Below are 17,331 nucleotides of genomic sequence, written 5' to 3'. Positions count from 1 at the left end.
CTATTCCACAGTGTGATAACCCGCTTCAATATTCAATATAGAGAAGCAATTGCTGCCCACTCAGAGCAGATGTTCCTTACAGTTCATAAGCACCCATCAAACCTTGATCCCTGGTCATACATACACTTCCTTACAGCTTTGATCTCTAACGTTACCCAGGTGAATAATTCCAGATACTCATAATGCAACCTATAAACAGGCACCTGTTGTTATTTGAATTAAAACAGCACATACAGATGCCAGGTAGAGATTGGGGCTCACCTCTACTAAGGTATATATAAGGCACACATATACATGCAAAAAAATGGTTTTTCAAGAGCTGTGAGCTACAGGGGTTTGTTCTTTTTTTTGTTCAGTTTCCATAGCAAAATGGACTTCATCTCATATGTCACAGACTCACAGATCAAACAAGTGCAAAGGACCTCATCTCCAATGAAACAGTCAAGTAAACTAAAAGGCAAAAAAACCCTGATATTCTGCATAGGATTTCCCAAAGCACCTGGTTCACACACGTCCTGCTGTGCCATCTGAATGTGATTTTCTATTACTAATGGTTATTTGAAGACAAGTCCTGATTTTAATTATACTGAATATCACACAGCATAACTGGGTGCCAACCACTGTATAGTTCCTGACTATGAATACTCATTTAGTAAGGTAACAAAACAGCTGAGTTTTTGCAACTGCTCAACAGTAGCACTAACCCCCGACAAGTCCAAAGAGCCAGAAGCACAGCAGCACTAATATCTGTCTCTAAATGAGACCTGAGCTCCCAAATGGCCAGATGCTGTCAGGACCACCAAATGTAATCCAGAATTCTGACCCAGATTATATAAGGCAAGATGAGCTCCCTTAAGCAAAACAGATGTATTTCATAGACTTGTGCTTTTTTTAATTTTTGCAAAAGCTGTTATGAATACCATTCAAAGCTAGCTTTTAAGGAATGAGAATCTGAACAAAGGAAGCACATTTCATTCAGTTCTCCATATGAAATCTGTCATCAAAAGAGATAGATTAACCAGAACGTGCATTTCTTTGACAGCTTAGAGGGCTTGGTGAACCCAAGTTCTTATCCCCCCAATCTTGATGGTCTCCAGAAGAGATAGATGTCTTTCTAATTCTCTCATCCAGCTTTACAACATGGCTCCCAAACTCCACTGCAACTCCCATCCACCAGACAAATTATTGTTGCCCTCCCAATCCAAAGTCCATCCACTCCCAACTGTTAAACTGATCATGCCACATTCCTAAATGACACAAATTATTTCATCTGGGTTTGGTGGTATCAACATACTTTTTCTGTCAGATGTCTTAAAAGATATCATAGAAGGACTGCCATTGTAAGACTCTACCTCATATCCATACCCTGTGTAAGAAAGCTTCCCTGCTGCTGGACAGCAAGAAAGTTTCAGAGATAATTAACCATCTGAAGCCATCCATTATTTTAATGAGTCTGCTGAAGAGCACTGTTCCCTGATAAAAAGCACATGGAAGATAGTAGCCCTCATTATTTCCCAAACAGGAGCAAACTGAAAAAGGAGGGAAAAATCCTTGCACAAAAACCAGAGAGAAGATGTAGACAGCCTCTGATGTCACGTTTTAATTCTGTGAAGACAGAGGCAATGGTAATGTTGTCATTTTCCTGGCAATGACAGATGGTGGAGACTCATTTCACTTCAATATTAAAGGTGGCATAGTACCTGAAGCTACAGGCTTTGACAATCTCCATCCATTTGTAAAAGTCACCTTCAAAGAAGAGAAAGTTAGAATAGGGAGCACAGGGGCTCACTGTCAGCAGCAAAATTAATTGCCCTTAGTAAGGCTGACTCCCTCCCTCTTTGCTCCTGCTCTGTATTAAAGACACATGTCCAGCTTCCACCCTGAAAGAGTGGAATTTTTGCAAAGAGCTGAGGGAATTGCTCTGAGTTAGGCCAACACAAACAGCAGCTCTTCAGGGAGAAGGGGCCTAAACCACAGCCAGGCACAACATAGGGCAGAGCAGCAATGCCTACCATCCTCAGCTGCCTAGCAAGGCTCCCACAGAGCTTCCGACACCCAAAACATAGGGCAGGCAAAACTGCCAAAATAACAGAAGTGCCAGCTGTGGCTGTGTAACTTCAGATGCCCTCTGCAGAAGAGGAAAATATAATGGAGGCTGTGAAGAACACATCCTTGTGAAGATACAGAAAGGAGGGAGTCAAGGGAAGGAAAACAAAGATGGGAGCAAACAGCAGCATTAGCAGACTCAAAGAGCTGGAAAGAGTGCAGATGGTGACCAGAAGAAAGGCCCCAGAAATCTGTTAACACATAGCATTTAAGCAAGCAGAGTCTGTGTAGACCTCTGAAGTTTTAACACCTCTGGCCTCCCAATGCCGTCAAACATCTGGCCAGAAGATTAGAGAGATTACTGAGATACACAGAGCTCAATATGAGTACATATGGATGCAGTAGAAGCAGTCTGTTAGCAACCAAAATAAATACAGGCCATCCTCCCCATATGTTCTGTGCCTGTAGAATCCCCCTGACAGCCCTTCTAAGGTGGTCTTAAATGCTTTGGCAACCAAGAAGGCTCTCTATCATCCTTGCCCAGTGAGCCTCCAAACATCTTATGCTGCATCCTAAACAAGACAGATGAGAAGGAAGCCAGGGTGAGGGCTGAAGAAGGCTCTTGTTTGGTTGCAGCTGCAATGAACGAAATTAATAAGCCAGAATTAATAAGTTGAAATGCCTGTTTTGTTTGCAGCAGATCTGCAGTGGGACTCAACCCAAGAGAGTCCTGAAAATGGCTGCCAGTGTGCCCAGGGTAACTGTGCTGGACTGATTCCTGGCTGGAAGGTTTGCTAAGCAAGAGCAGTTCTGAGTGAAATCACAAAAAGAACATGTTACAGAGGTCATGAAAGCACTAAATCCATTATTTCAGTATGTAATAAACATCATCCAAAGCAAAGCGATTATAAAGTGTAAGAAGAGCAGAAAATCCTGATGTGCCAAGTTATTTTCAGCTAATCTGCATTAATACAGTAAACCAGCACATTAGCACATAGGATTAAAGTGGAATCCCAAAGTCAGGCAGTTGGAAATGTTTTGTCCTGAGAGCAAAGATGATGTTTTCAGCATCACAACAGCAAACACAGCCCAGCCTACTGAGGTAGCATCCTGTGCTCCCACGTCTGAGGGAACAAAGCCATCTAAAATGGCTTGGCTTCTCTTCTGAGCTGTGTGTTGAGTAAAGTGGGATAAGCACAAAAAATAATTATATGAGCCATCTAGACAGAGAGGTTCGCAAATAAACTCCTCTGTAGTCTTGGCCTCTCTTATGCATTCCAAAAGCTCTCACAATGTCAGCATGGTTTGCCTCTAGCCATGTCTAGCTCTAGCACATCTCCATTTTGGCAGCCAAAGCAAAGGCGAAAGACAGGGAAGGGACATGATGAAAGTGCATTAGGAATCAGCACAGTGAGGTCTCCCCCTGTTTCCATTTCTAACCAATATGAGTCAAGTACCAAAGTGCCAGAGCACTGCAGAACATCCTCTTCTCAGCTTGCAAGCTATGCATCAAAGTACCAGTGCAGAACAGAAAGCACCCAACACCCCTCCTACCCCCAGAATTTACCCAGCAACAAAAGACCTCAGGCAATAACTTCTAGCAAAGAACAGACAAGTCAACAGCCAAAAATCCCCTGGACTATTGACTCTAGATCCAACTCTTCCTCCTACAAAGTCCCACATGAAATTCAGGCTCTGTAAACAAACAAACAAAAAAAAAGCAAGTACTGAAATATATCTTATGCAAACAAGATCTACAGAATATGGCAGGTCAGATGAGAATGCTCAGTCTGCATGAAACCCAAAAAAATTATCTAATTCATTAATGATTTCACCATTGAACTGTAGTATTTTGATTTAACTGTTACTGAGCATTCAGACCACTCAACAACATCAGAATCTTCATCCATATTCCCTAAGTATATAAAGAACTGAACTTATTCCTGCAATAAAGATATGAAAACCAGCTTACTGCAGACAGTTTTGCCCTCAGACATTAGAGGCTGCAGCCTGAGAAGTTTATGAATCAGCTCTGGGGTTCATAATCGCTTTCTGGATTCATCTGTTACCACTTAAGTTTGTACTTTGGGAATGTGCAGATCTCCTCCTGCTCTCTTGGACTCACCTGCTCCTATGTAAGCTTACAGTATTTATTCTATATGTTGCCTGGAGGGGACACACATGATGTCAGATCTTTTGCTTTTTGTGGGTTATCTGATAGGCACGTAGGAACTTGGGTCAGTAGCCAATAGATTATTTCATGCAGCCTGGTATACAAAGGAAATACCATTTATATAATGCGTTACAGTAAGCAGATGTTCCTTTTAATTAACTAAGATATACAGCCTGGCTACAACTCTTGTTCCACATGTGACAATAAATAACTGGTGAAACTAAGTTGGAGGGGAGTTTTGATAAAGATGGGGACCACTTCAATGCTCCTAAATCACACCCTACATAAAATCTAAAAGCCAGGACATGTGCAAAACTGCAATGTAAAGTCCCCTCTTCACTCCAAAATCACTTGTGGAGATTTCATTCCAGTAAGCAAATGAAGTGCTATTGACTGGCTTGGTTTGAGTTGTTTTGTTCCTGGGACTGTGTCAGACATTTCTTACAGGGAATGCTGAAGCTTTTCCAAACAGCTGGGAGGATTTTATTATCAGAATATTCCTGTGGCAGGAGTACCTGAAACAAATCTGCTGCTAGCTCTCTACTCATTTAGACCTCTTTGCACAGGACAGACTGGTGTAAAAAAAGAAATAAAATGATAGAGGCTACAAAGGTTTTCCCCTACACATTGAAAAAATCCAACAAACCCAACAGCCTCAAAAACCCCACAAAAAACTAACAAGACCCCCAAAAAACAAACCCTCCACCACCCCCAAAAAAACAAAACCTAAATCACTCCCTCCAAAAAAAAAAAAAAAAAAAAGCACCAAACATACCCCGAACAAAGACCCACCAAAATTATAAAACAACCAAAGAAAACAGTAAAACTTCCTACATGCCTGTGGATGACCCAGAGAGGCACAAGGCATTACACCCTGAGAAAATAAATGGACAGATACAGTAGGCATTCACTGTGTCCTGGCAAAAATCCCATTCTCCTGCAATTAGGTAGGACCTCAGTGTCATGAGGAGTTTTAAATGTTGTTTTTCTTCTGTGCTGAAGTAAATGTGTTTGCCTACAGGGAGATACAAGAAACAGGAACAAGGAGGTTTCTGAATGCATCCAGCCTAATGATTCACCTGTCTATTAGTCACCTAATTTCACAGTTCATAAACTTTGAAGGTTTCAGTTATGAATAGGTCCAGTGGTTCTGGGATAAGAAAGTACTCATCTTCCATAAAGAACAGGAAAACAGGTTTATGTGATACTGCTCTCAGCTGGTTTTCATTCTCAAATGCAATGTGTATTACAAAAGAGAAAACCCCAAGAAACCCCATCAGCAGTGTTATCCAAATCAGAAAGATTCATGACTTATAATCTTGTTTGCTAAGAGACTCAATGTGTCCATTTTCATACACTCTCATGATTTTTACAAGCTATATTTTCTTCTAAGGTAACAGACAAGAGCTGCAGTGTGAGCACCAGACTTAATGTAAAGCTGGATCTTTATGCCACCAGTCCCATCATTATAGAGGTTTTCCTTCACTGGAAAATTACTGTCTCCTCACTGTTTAGATATCTAGTTACAGGCTTGAGCTGCACATTTACAAGATGTCTTACAAGAGCAGTGAAACTGGAAAAATTAAATCCTAGCATTATTTGTAGACTGTGATCCATGTCATGGATGAGGTGCCGATGGCAAAAGGCTTTCTTGTAACTGCAGAACCAAAAAAAAAAAAAAAAAAGTCAGAATAAAAACTCATCAAGTTCACTATTCCTATTTCTCATGAGGATTCCAGCTCCTCTCTAATCAGTACCTTTATGCAAGCAACGACTTAAATAGGAAGAGTTAAAAGAAATTTTATTCCACAAATGCTTTTTAAACCACAGTAACAGTTCACTGCTAATTTCCCTGGGCACATGAACAAAATTGCTTTGAAAACATAAGAATTGTCTGGCAAATGTCAATGGCACAGTAATGGATACATCCTGGAATTTGCCCTATAGGCAGAAATTCACTTGCTGTCACCCCTCAAGCAAAAGCCTGAGTAAGCAGGTGGATTAGTAAGGTAAAGGTCAACATCTGTGTTCTGCTTTGGGATAAACAGGGGAAAAAATGAATGCCCAGATGTCCCCAGACATTTTACCTGTAGTCTTACCTTCAACCTCATATCAGCAGACATAACCAGGGCTATTAAATACCTGCCTTTGGTTTTCATGACCTGCCACCAGTCAAAACATGGCTGGGTGCAGAAAAGCACTAGAAAAACTTTAGCTCATGAAGGAGAAGGAACAGTCAGAGTCTGTTCTGTAAAAGGTGGAGAAGGAAAAGGAAGTGTTAAAACCTGTGATGGCAAGGGGTAGTCCTGGAAAAGAAGAGCTTGGAGGCTGAAGGAAACCAGTTGTGCTGAGAATCACAAAGAATAGAGAGAGTAGCATTATTTGTTGAATTGATTGAAATAGATGCCTGGTGTATTTAAGAAAACCACGTAGGAAGTACAAAGGGCACAGGACCTCCACATAGCTCAGTTCCCACTACTGTGTTCCCCATGGACATGGAACTCATGCCTGGAACATTTGACAGAAGACCCACTCAGAAAACACTAGAACCATAAACTCTCATTCTCAAAAAGTATCTTTGCCATGCTTGAAAGCATGAGACTAAGAGTAGCACCCAGCAACAGAAACATCTCAAAAGGCTACCTGGTGCACTGCTGGTGTTTGGCCCTCAGATATCTGGGACCTTCAGAAGTCTGCTCTTCAGGAAGAGACTCCCTGATTGAGGGTAAATGACAAAAACCAGTCTTCCATGAATGATTCCTGTGTCACCTGATAAGCAAAGAGTGATCCATAGATCTCCAGGCTTTTTGATCCCTATCACTTGAGACACTGCAGTGATATTTTTAGAGATGCACGACTGCTGCTTGGAAAGGCAAGCAAATTGAGATTTCTTCTTTCTTTGCTAATGAATGATGAATATGCTTTGGTGAGCACTGTTCAGGAAAAGAATAATTGCTATTAAGAGGTTTTGTCAAAATGCAAGCCTTCAAAGCAAGCACCCTGATTTTTAAAAACAGCCAACCGTTTAGTACGGAAGACAAATCCCATTTTGCTAAATTAAGCATGTTAGGTTGGACTCAAAATACTATTTGGATTTTTGAGAAACATTGGAAATCCAACGGAAGATATATTTCCAGTCCACCAATACCTGCTGAGCTCTGCTCATCCTCATAGATGGGCTAAGTCATTTAGCACTGTGATGGAAAACAAATATTTTCACAGTTGAGCCCTCAAAGGTTAAAGGAAATGCAACATTTCAGTAATGCTGCAAGTGTTTTCTTGAAAACATATGCAAAAATATCAGAATAGATGCCATTTCCAAGACAAAAACAAACTATAGGAAAAAACGCAAATTGACAAGTGTCATTATTCTTTCCTTGACCAGTCCTTGGTATCTCTCAATTGTCCTACTTTTCTTTTTTTAAAGAATGTTGCCATAGTGATAATACAGAACCTGCAAGACTGTCCCAGCTATTCATCATCAGAGATTAAAACATATTATGAAATGGGTTTTAATATATTATAAATTATACATACTGCAATACCAAATTCTATTATAAAACAGGCTTTAAATAACATATTGTGGAACTAGAGTAGCTGTCCTGAGTGCAGGTGAAAGATTGCTTTATATTATAAAGTCTGATTTTTCAGTCTCACTAATGGCCCTGAAAAGAAGTCACCCACTATGAAATTTTATCTGCAGGCTTTCATTCATTCCATGATCCTTCCAAGCAGCTGAGTCTGGAAAGAGACACAAGGATAGATTCTGTGTCAATGCCTGGGCACCCAGTGTCATTCAGGATGCTGTAGTGGAGCCGAAACTCCCCTGTGGGGCCAACAGAGACAAGGAAGGAGCTATGGAAGTGCTTTGCATTTTTGGCGAGCTGGTGGAGGCCAGGAGTGTTGCCACAGGACAACACTATTGGAACTAGAGCTTATTTTAGACTGCACTGAGCCAAAGAAATGTATTTTACTTTACTCCAGGGAAGGTGAGGCTAGAAAGAAAACAACCAGATGTGCCTTTAAAATGGGCCTTGCTGCAGCATTTCTGTTCCCTGTGTTTAGGAGGGACGTGGGGAGGCACAAGCCAAGTATGAATTTCCCCCATAATTTTCCTTCTGTCCCATGTAGCAGTACCTCTATTAACTACAAAGCCAGTTTTAGTTTCTGGGCTGGAGAGCCTGACAAGGAGGATCTCTTCAATTCCAGATCCCATCCCGAAACCACCCAATCCTAAAGCCCTGGGAGTTCTTGCTGTGCACTAAAAGCAGGAGCTCACTAGGTCACCCTGAAGGCAGTCGGTGTTACATCCCAACTGTCCTGCTCCCCGCTGGGAATATTAGCTCCTCCAAGAGGATTTTACCCCTACAAGCAACGGGAAGAGCAAAGAGGTGTAGCAGCAAACTAACCTCCCCCAAGTCCCATAGCAGCAAGCTGTGCCTGCAACAACAGCAAAGCTTTGGCTCGCACAGCAGTGATAAATGGCTCGCTGGCCGCGGTTTGTGCACAATTGGCACAACGCTGAGACACACGGGCTGCGGAGCGCCTCTGCCGCCTCACAGACACAGCCTGGGAGCTCTGAGGGATGCACCTCCCGCTGCCTTCCTGAGAGACATCCAGCTGCTTGTGTGGCTGCAGAGCCAACACCTCAGCACTACCGCGGAGCAAGTAATCCAACAAACAACAGTCATTCTTAGCAAGAAATACCTTCCTTTGTTCAGCACTGACACTGAAGTCCCTAGCCAATTTCATACCTGCCTTATGTTAATATTTTGAGCTTAAAAATTACTGCTTCCAAGAGTTTGTGTTGTTACACTGGCGTGATCCCAGAAAACACAAACAGGGACCCAACAGTCTTATCAGTTCTGTGCCAGCTCCAGGGTTTTCATTAGCTGCCAATTTTTCTGGGTGCTCCTCGGTGAGTGGGTGCTTAGTGGTCAGCCTAACACACATGTAAGCGCTTGGTGCTGAGGGATTCATGCCATTTTTTCACAAGCCGTGTCAAATGTGGTTTTCCTGATTGCACTTCAGGACTGTGGATTTGAAGCTGGCAAGTGATAAGGGCAAGGATGTTAAATGGATCGTGTCAAGCAAGTCACAATCATTATGACTATTGTTATCTGTCACCTTGGGACATCAGGAGCTGTGTGCTGCACTAGATCCAAGCAGTGACTTCTTTTCCCCAGTATCTATGTACAGATAGCTCACATGACTATGGAGCTACACCAAAGCTCTGCATAAATCTCTGTGGCATTTATTGTCTTTCCCAGCAGCAGACAAGTTTGGTTTTTTTCTTAACTTGTTACAGGAGCAACACATTTCATTAACCTGGCTTTTATTCATGCCAACTCAAAAGGTCAGAACCAGTAGCCTCAAACTGTCCTCATTTTAACAATGAGGTTTTCCTGCTGATGAGCATCAGGCACTGCTGAAACCTCAAAAAATAAACATTATGCTCATAGGTCCCTTAAGTATGGTAAACTATCCATTTATCTTGCAGCTGCCAAGTACACGGTCCTCTAATTGCTGTTACAGATTCACCATCGTAGATCTAAGCTTTACCAACCTTGTCTTGAGATTTAATCACACATCTTGTGTGTGTGTCACACAAGAGCTCAGCATTATTTGGACTCATCTTAAGTCTCTTCAGAAATACATTTATTTGATTTGTGTGATCTGCAGGTTGTTTATGCCCATATCAGAAACCCATCCTAAATAAAATCTGAGCCTGAGGCTTTTATGCCCTTACACAATCCAAAGGTTCAAACAGACAATGACATCCCATTCAGAAGATCACACAGAGAGCCAGCAGAGTCAATCAATTTGGTTGCTTCCTTGCCCTGTCTCATGAGTTAAATCTCACTCTTGCTTCTTTAGACTACGTGGCATTGCACTTCAGCCTTTGTTGCCTGAAGAGGTGTAAATAAAAATATAAACTTTAAAGGAGACCATTCTACTTCTGGATGGACAAAAATCTGAAAGGTTTCTCCCTAAGTTGTGTTACAATTTAGCCTATTCACCAGTATTAATAGGGTCTGCAGTCTACAAGCACCATTTTCGGCATCTTTCATCTGCTCAAAGTAACAAAAATTATCTGGTTGACTCCAAATTTCAGAAGCAGATTCCTAATTAATACAGGAATTAGCAATTGTGGCATCCTCAAATATGAATGCCAATTCAGAAGGCTCAAATTTAGGGGCACCAATGATAAGGATCAGGCCTCTTTTAGTGTGCTGATTCAGGCATCCAAAAATAATGAGTTAACACTGAAAACTCAAGTTTATTCTACCAGCACTACCCAGTGCAGGGATAAATCAATCCATAATTCTCCCTGGATCTCCCCAACTAAACTAAAAATACTCTTTACATTGAATCAGAAGTCTTCTGAAGCATGAGGAAAAGTGAAGACAAAGATGAATCAGCATTTTTGATCAACAAATTTATCTGACACAAAAGAAATAAAACTCTAACTTGAACCAATAGAGATGAGATAAACCCTCAGCCAGAAGCATTATCTCTCTGGGGTGTCTGGGATGAACTACTTGACACGTTGGCTTGATCGCTATTTCATGCACACTAAATAAATCCACCTGAGTCTGATGATATTTATGTTAACGTAAGAACCATTTAAATTGCAAACCAATTCTAGTCAAGCATGTACCTTTGAAAAATCTGAGATATTTAGCCAGAAGAGATAAATGATGAAATGAGCAGAAATTTATGCAGATATATAGTTGACAAGTCTTCCAAAAGAACATTCCACTCATGCTTGAACACTTTGAGACATATGTGAGTGAAGCCATGTTTTTCCCAAGACAAAGAGAGACATCTCAGTGGGAAAACCCCCCAAGGATCATCAACATGTGCTGTTTGGCTTGCAGACCCCATCTCATCTGACTACACAAAGGTGCAGCCTGGGCAGCATGCTTGTGCTGTCCCAGGCCGTGACGATGGCAGGATGCAGCCTCACCTCCTCCTGCACATTCAAGCTCACAGGTCAGCTGCAGCCATCTCCTTTGCAAGTTATGTGATTACAGAGGCAAACCTGCAAAGCCATGAATTAACATGTACAGCCAACTGCAGCTTCACTGCTTACTGTGGCTGGAGAGGGCACCTAAAGAGTGGCTGCACGCTCAGAAATACGTGACAGAGTTTGGAGACAAGCGTGAGTGATGTCAAACAACGGTGTCTGCGTGTTACAGGGTCCCAAAATACTGATATGTGGGGAGAAAAATGGCTTACACCAAGCTGCCCCACTTCAGACACACGCCTCCACCCGCTGCTCCTTGCTGTACTAAGGGTATTTAATGCAGAAGGGCCCTTTTACATTGCTAGGTGCTCATTTTCAGCTTCTTTCATATAAGCCCTGAGCACAAAATGGTTGCACAGAGACTGGCACTGCATAATGTGAAAAGAAAATCTGGTAATGACTATGAGAAACTTTTACTCTCACCTTAAGGCTGTCTCATCTTGCCAAGGAGAGATGAAATGACAGGTAGAGGACAGAGCTTCTCTCTGATTTACTTTTTTTAATGAAAATTCCCATAATGTATTTGGGTCCAAGAAAGGGGACTTCCTTTTTTCCTAAACCATGATTCTATAAAGGATTGAATAATTTTAATCTATAACTTTTCCAAAGGATCAGCTTCCGGCAGAGAGCAAAATCTGAAAATCACAGGACCACAGGAAGCCAGTTCTCAGTTTGAAGTCTCCTGCAATGTCAAACACTAAGATAAATAACACTTCACAGCAGTGCCAAAGTTACTGAAATGATGTGTACCCTTCCTCATTGAGGTTCACTACCTGGGAAAAGCACTCTGAAGACTTCATATCCTTTTCTCCAGCTCTTCAGGCGCTGCTGGTACCCATCTACTGCCACTCCTCCACAGCAGCATAGATGAAATTGCAACACAGATGAGCCCCAAGATTTGCTGAAAGCCTCTGTGGGCACTGCAAGGCCAGAGAGCTCAGGTAAATGGAGCTCAAAACTACTAAAACAACACTAGCAGCTACTTTTACATCCTCAGCTCCAGCCTGCCCCTGTGCAAGCAGCAAAAGTGTCTCACCCTGACCAAACAGAGTGCCAGAGCTGACCCAACAGCACTGCCAGAGAGCAGGCAGGAGGAAAAACTTGCTCCATGCTGTGTTATTTTGTAACCTCTAAACTTCATTACTGTGGAAACAAGATTGGAATCTCTGAAAGACTGAAAAATTCCAGGAATTTGTGAGTTGTTAGAATATTTGTTGACTTCTTTTGAAAAGCTGTTTTAAAATCACAATGTGTGATGAGCTGACCACAGCCCTCATTCCTGTCTGTTCCTTTGTGCCAGTGCAGGGAGAAGGTAGAGAAAGCCAGGAGTGAAACTGAGGCCAGGAAGAAGGGATGGGTGAGGGGAAGGTTTCTTAAGGTTTTATTTTTATTTCTCTACATCCGCTTTTGATTTGACTGATAATATATTTAATCAATTTTCCCCACATCAGGCCTGTTTTGCCCATGATGGAAATTGCTGAGTGAACTCTTCCTCAACCTTTTCTCAACCTGGGAGCCTTTCAACATATTTTCTCTTCCCTGTCCAAGAGCAGTGACAGAGCAGCTTTTTTGGGCACCTGGCATCCAGCCAGGACCAGCCCACCCACGCATGAATTGTCTAACATGTACATTTGCATCTCAAGAATGTCAAATGAGGATTAATGCGTTTAAGTAATTTTTTTCTTAAAAGATGCGCTTCAACTGTCTGTACATCTAAGGCATGTACTAATCTTTCCAGCACACACAACAATATTTGATAATTACTTACTAACTTTTCATATTCCTATAATAGTTCACTGGAAGCAAAAGTTTTTGTGTGTGAAATATGCCTGAAATATTAAGTGACTAAGGACAGAATATGCAAGATGATCAAGAACATTTTCTTAGTAGATATTTCTATTCTGAAGAGAAGAGTCAGAAATATTTCATACTATTAGTCTGGTTTTATTGGATTTGTTTGGAAAATAGATGGAGAAAGAAAAATCCTAGTGATGTCTAACCAAATCATTCATTTCTTTTAATTTAGACATTTAAAACTTCATTGAAATTACAGAATAAAAAATTGCCACAGAGCTTCAAAGTCAAATCATTCACCTCCTGCTTCTATCAGATCCTTTCATACTGGCAGCATTTCATTGTGTAAAGAGGAAAATAAGAAAAAAAATAAAAACAGAGAAAGAAGTAACATAATTTAATAATTTTTTTTTTTTATTTATTTTATTTTTTGCTATGGGGGGCTCAGTGGACAGCAGCTGGGCACCACTTGCTATCAGCAGCAGGTAAACATCACAAAGGACAGTCATTGCCTAAACATCTTTATATTCAGGACAGCTAAGGCATCCAGAAAATGTCAGGAAAGGCTGTAAATGCATATGCAGAAAAGCCTGGGAGATTTTTCTGTCCCTCAGCTCAGCCCACGTGCTCAGGTCTCCCCAAGGACAGAGTAGAGCACAGGAGAAGGCCACTTTCACAGAGTTCAGCCAGTACTAAAGAAAAGCCAATTTTCTGAGGACTGCCGTTTCAGTGATGGAAATGAGCAATTTGAGTTTGTCTGGGAAGAAGAGTAAACAAAATTTTTTACCCATATGGTAACCAAATAGCAGCTGTAGAGATTTCCCTGATCTCAGGCTAATTTTTGGAGAATGCTGTGTGTTCTCTGGGGGGGAAAATACGTGGTGATTTCTCTCACTGTTTTTCATCAAAGAACCGAATTTCACTTGCAGTCCTAGCTTATGGTGTGAAAACTGAAACCTCAACCCAGAGGTAGGGCTCATGAAGCACACTCCAAAGCACTTTGTCAATATGTTACTCCCTACATCAAAACTGTAAAACTGCATCAGAACTAACACGGTGGGAAACATCTCCTGATTTTCTAGCAACAAAACAGACAAGAGACAGCCTTAAAGTGCTTACACTGCAGCCTATTGTAAAACCAGCCCAAAAGGCACACAGCATAAGTTCCTCTCCATGCCATTTCACAACATCACTTCCTAAAAAATGTTCTGTTTCCTTATTGAGATCACAGATAATGTAACTATTCAAATATGAGAGGCCAATTACTCCCATCTCTGTTCAAAAAGTAAAGATTTTGTTCTATCATATGTATTCAGTGAATGACAGCCACAGCAGGAGAATGTGGCCTTTGCAGTGCCCTATGATGTCGCCATCAGGATTATTGCAACAGATGTGGAAGAAACATGGACTATTGGCTCTTTAACTCCCAAAAGTAAGGATTAAAGCAGTAGAACAAGCTATTTTCCCAGACCCTGTAAGCATTCAAATTCCCAGTGTCCTGTTATTTATAGCAAAGAGAATAGCAAGAAGAAAAGTGACACAAACACAAATCTGTCCAGGTGACTGTGATTGTCAATGAGCTGGTGAAGGATAGCCCTGAAAACGGATCTATGAAGAGATCACAAAACTAATTCCTTTTGTGATGCAATCCTGGCTCTAAGATAGATTAATGTATTAGCATTTGTAGTGTATGTCCCTAATGTTACCCTTCTAATTCAATATGCAACTAGGGAGATAAATCTCTGAATACATCCTTCATAAATAGCATGCATTGTTATGATTTTCTTAATAAACCATGGAAAATTAACATAGGCATTGATAGCAGCTTCATGTCCTAACTCAAATGCAATTTATTGTTTCGTGGGATGTAATGCTATACAGACAAGTTATGATATTACACTAATTTTTGTAGACAGCCTTGAGACAGCTGACAAACTAGAAATGTAATGTGCTGTCTGATCCCGTCCCTTCCCAATATAGCTTTCAAACATGAAATATAGCAGGGCTGACACTGCACCAGCAAAGGACATTTTTAGCTGAAGAAGCAGGGTGGAAGATGGCAATTTGCCTTTGAATTGCTGTGGCTGCAGGGTGGTGAGTCTGGGAGGTAGGGGGCAAGAGCAAAGATGCAAGCTGCTCCTTGCCTCCCAGGGAAATACCACTCAGGTCCTGACAGCAGGGACAGACAAAGTGGCAGGACAGATCATGTTTCTGTTTTATGTACTTACAGCAGCTCTTTTTTCCACTCAATCCCCTGGTATAGCAGGAAATCACTGCTCATCCTAATTTTACATGTGAAAAGTAGAGGAATGTTTTTGCTGATTCCAAAACACGATGCCAAGAAATCTGCTGAGCTCCCAGGCAGGTCTGCCCCATGTTTGAGTATTCCAAAATAGCAGGACTCTGATACAAGAAAACATACCTTGCAGCAGAGGACACTGAAAGTAACAGCCTGGGATTAGGGCCAGCTCATTAACACCCTGCAGCACCATTTTATTTAATCCCACAGTCTTCCCAGTTTGACAGTGCCAGAGAATGAAACAGGAGACATCCTGGTATTACCATACAAATCCATGGTGCCTTGAACACTGCAAGGAGAGCCCACCTCACCTGCCAAAAAAATTAAAGTAGATCTGGACAAGGTATAAAGAAGGGAAGCAAGAGGAGTTGAGGGATTGAAATTGCTTTTATGCAGAGAGGGGCTTAAAAAGAATAGGACTCCAGCACGGAAAATATAATATGGTAAAAGCCTATAACAGTCACAAACAGCATGGCAGAGTGTGGGGAATGACTGCTCATAATTTTCTGATGCAAAACCTCAAGGTTATCAAATGAAATAAAAAAACACATTAAGCTCAAGAGCAGACCAAAAGAGATACCTTTTCACAAGATGTATGGCTGAGCTCTGCAGCTGAGCCATGGGAGATTATAAATGCCAAAACCTTTCTGTGAATTTGAGAAATTAATGAATAGAAAACCCTTTCTCAAGTTAGGAAGGACAGCAGTGCTTCCTGTGGTTTAGGAAATCCCTCAGGTACAGACCAGCAGAAGGTGAGGAGCTTCATGCCCCACCCAAGCACCCTGACAGCACCAGTCTGGCCCAGACTTCTGCTGTGCTCTGGCAAGGGGTGCTTCTCTGCCACCACACTGGGCAGTATTTACTTTCTGCACATGCCTGAGCCTCAGCTCACATGGAAAATGGACAGCTTGCCTACAGAGCTGTAAAAAGTCACCATTTTGCTGTGTGTGATCCAGCTGCAGGTGGAACAGCAAAGCTCAGCTCAAGGGCAGTGCTGAGATGTCAGCACATGTTTTGCAGTGTAAATCCCAGCACAGAGGATGCCTCCATCCCCCCAATAGAGAAATGACAGACCTCCAGCCCTACCTCAAAGAAGATTCACCTATCATTAATAGCACCTTATAGCATTTGTCAATAGGGGCTCAGGAGTACAGTGATGGAAGCAGGGAATGTATTTTGGGAAGAAGCAGCCTTTGCCCTCTCAGGCAAATGCACTCATGCTGCTCATTTGCCTCCTTTCTTTGAGGCTGAGCTCTTATGAGGAGAGATTAAAGGATTCCCAGAAAGGGATGACAGGGCAAACTGTAGCAAGGACAGGCACCCACAGGCAACTTCCTGCCCTGGTACCCCTGACCAATCCAAAGAAGAAAACACCTCAGTGCAGTGCAGCATGACAAGGGGAAAGAATCAGGGCAGAGCCTGGATTTCTGTAAATCTCGTGTTTATACATTTGCTTTCATTGCACCCTTTCTGCCTCTACATTCCCAATTTCAGAATCTCAGCAGTGGAGGGATTTGTCATTAAGTGGATGGTGCAGGGCCACTAACATTTCCTTTGAGGACAGCAGTGCTTTCAGTATGTTTTCTCTCTGCACAGATATGGTAGCTCTTTCAACTGTAATAATTGTTACTTTTACAAAAGAAAAGATACTGAAATCATCCTGGAGAATGCACATCTGCTGTCTGCTATGTCTAATGAAGCAATGAACTTACAGGGAAAGCCCCACAGTCTTGCTAGAATGCTACTAGGTAGTACTGGAAATAGATCTGGGGTAGCAACATCTCTCAAGCTGTACCCTATCTAGAGCACCCAAAAGAAATAAGGAGAAGCCGGGCAAGGTGAGTGGTACTGATGAACTGCCACTCTTTTGGGATACTGGAGCATGGTATGTCATCCAAGTTATTCATTATCTCAGAGCCAGGACACTATAAGACAAAATAGACATTTTTGTGTCTACATGCTTGGCCTTTTGTATATACCAGTGAGCTT

Source organism: Parus major, chromosome 4 (genome assembly GCF_001522545.3).
Source record: "Parus major isolate Abel chromosome 4, Parus_major1.1, whole genome shotgun sequence".
NCBI lineage: Eukaryota > Metazoa > Chordata > Aves > Passeriformes > Paridae > Parus > Parus major.
The sequence above is the reverse complement of the archived record's forward strand: the minus strand, read 5'-3'. Positions refer to the sequence as shown.